At 34.8% G+C, this 2,924-nt stretch overlaps 1 non-coding gene across 1 annotated transcript; it reads right to left on the minus strand.

The window, feature by feature from the left end:
• Positions 1 to 413: 413 nt before the first annotated feature.
• On the minus strand, positions 414 to 521 carry LOC120068652 (small nucleolar RNA R71). Its single transcript, XR_005479288.1, has one exon. It is a non-coding gene; the product is annotated as a small nucleolar RNA R71 (small nucleolar RNA).
• Between the last annotated feature and the right edge of the window lie 2,403 nt (positions 522 to 2,924).

Raw genomic sequence — 2,924 nt, forward strand, 5'->3', positions numbered from 1 at the left:
TAACGCAGTAGTGCCCACCAATCCTATACTTCTGGCCAACAATTGCAACAGACCGATTAAAGATTATGCCTCGCCAATTTTGTATGAATTTTCACTTGGAATCATGCATCCAACATTCGATAGGACCAAATTTGAGATGAAACCAGTAATGCTCCAAATGATCCTGACACCTGGACAATTTGGAGGAAGACTAGGCAAGGATCCTCATGCTCATTTGAGAAGTTTCATTGAGATATACAACACATTCATGTCCCGAATATTACTTTAGAAGAAATTAGTCTTTTCCTATTTTCGTTTTCTCTTCGTGATGAAGCCAAGAAGTGGGTCTACTCACTTAAACAAGGTGAAATCACCACATGGGATCAAGTTGTTTAGAAATTTTTGAAGAAATATTTTCCATCAAAAGAGAATGCAACGAGAGTAAGGGAAATCTCAAATTTTCAGCAAAAGGAGAATGAAACCTTGAGTGATGCATGTGCATGGTTTAAAAGATCCGTGAGAAATTTCCCACATAATGGACTACCTGCCTATTTGTAAATGGAAATATCCTACAATTTAAATGAAGTATCACAAACGACAGCTAATGCTGCCGCAAGAGGTCTATTGGATAAGACCTATACGGAAGACAAGAACATTCTTGATCGCATATCAAGGAACCATAAAGATCGAAAAGATGATGGATATGGATCAAGAGAAAACAGAAGAGGAAGAAATGAAAGTTCAAAAGGAAGCAGTGGCATCATATTGCTACAAACACAAGTGAATGCGATGATAAATCTACTATAAGCAATGTCGATGATTAAACCTGGCAATGGAAATGGAGGTCAAATAAGCGTTGTGAACCAGGTAACCGATTCAAGTTGCATGATATGAAATGACTCATATTCTTTTGAGATGGGCCCACATAGTCCACAATCCGTCCATTTTTATCAAGAATAGCCTATTCTCGAACACTTACAATCTGGCCTAGAGGAATATCCCAGATTTTTCTTGGGGTGGAAATCAACAGTCACGCATAAACCAACATGGCATTCAAAATGTGTATAGAGATGGACCACCTGGGTTCCATGAAGGATAAAATAGACACGAATAGATGCAAGCTCGTCACAACAACCATCCATTTCCTCTTCACCACTAGAGAGTCTATTGAAAGAATACATTAAAAAAATGATGCACTTTTGCACAGTCAACCGTCATCAATTCGTAATCTTGAACTCTAAGTAGGGCAGCTTGTTGGAGAATTGAATAATCGGCATAAAGAAGCTTTTCCTAGCAATACTGAAGTATTGTTAGGATGTATGTCCTAAAACCTCATAGTTATATGTTAGTTGAATAAGTGGTCGATTAGTTTTATGAAACTTATGCAATATTCCATTAAACTAAAATCCAGAGTTATCTTTTGTAACTTAAGCATGTATGTATAGACATACAATTGGATCATGTTTATGTGATAACCTAGACGATCTATAGTAAATGGATAAAACTAGGTATCTTTTGCTGGTGACACTATGAATATGGTCTACTTTATAGTTGTTACAATTGTTGTAAACTGCTACGAATGATCTAATCCTTATCATTCATGTGGAGACATTTGAGCAGGAGTATTGTATACAAAGAGTTTGTATAAGACCGGATCACAAAATTAATAGTCTCTATATAACACCGTTGATAGATGAGACTTACAATTCACTAGGATGACCATAGGTGACTTGACCTAAATCCTTAGTGATTTGTGAACTCTTGCCTATGAAGGTAATCTTTTGATTTGCATGGGTGAGAGTGGTCAGGTTTGCCGACTCAATATGCCTACCATTTTGGGGATTCATCTAATTGGGGAGCTGGAAACATAGCTACATGAGAAGAATATCACTCATTTTCTATAGTTAGAGAAAGTAGAGAAATTTCTCCCTTAAGGGCTGATTCCGAGGTTTGAACAATGTGGCGCTTTACCCTCTCCTGGCTTGAGAGGAGTTAGGTTATAGTTGGACTATAACTTATTGTTCATTAGAGTAGTCAGTGGTAATTAAGAAGTTAGATGTAACTATAGGGGCAAAATTGTAATTTTGGCCTAGCTCTACTTACGAGCAATTTGTGAAAGGTCGATGAACTGTTGATTGGTTATATCCAATAAACACAGACATATATCTGTAGTGCGAAGAGTGCAATTATCGATCTTTAGTAGAGATTGACCGACAGTTAATGGAAGTTGATTAACTTAATCAAAGAGTTTGATTAATTAATCGAGTATCATTGGAGGTTCAAACTATAGGTCTATAAGGTCCTCTCGTTAGCTCATTTGAGATAAGTGAGAATCGAATTAATTTGGATTAATTTGAATTGTTCAAATTAATAAAGGAAATTGATTATATAAGATATAATTATGAGATATAATATAGTGTACATGACACATTATACTATAAAGATTTGTTTGAGAGAAAAATAATTATAGAGACTAAAAAACAGAGTTGAAATATAAATAACACTAATACATTTACTCTATGTACACAAAAGTTTTTAAGATTTGGAAATGGCCATCTCCATTAGCAGAAGCTTTAAGTCCAAAACTTGGAGTGCAGAGCAAAACTATACATAGAAACATAAACATGTGAATTATCATGTATCTCATAAGTAAAACATTGCAAGGCATTCAAGTATTTGAAGGAAGAAAAATAACAAATTGTTGTAGCAGAAAGAGGGATCCATATCAGTTCAAAGTTGCAATAGATCTTAAAAATTAAATTGCTTTTTGATACCAATCATGCATAACTTATATATCAACGATCAGAGAAGAAAAGAAACATTGTTGTATAATAACGACAAGACAAAACAAAGACGACAAAAACAATGACTTTAACTGTAGAGATTTTCACCAATAGTACAACCAGCTATTACAACCTAAACCTATATAAATGACCATCTAAATA

The sequence above is a fragment of the Benincasa hispida genome, chromosome 12 (genome assembly GCF_027475165.1).
Source record: "Benincasa hispida cultivar pf3 chromosome 12, pf3_genome.v1.1, whole genome shotgun sequence".
Lineage (NCBI taxonomy): Eukaryota > Viridiplantae > Streptophyta > Magnoliopsida > Cucurbitales > Cucurbitaceae > Benincasa > Benincasa hispida.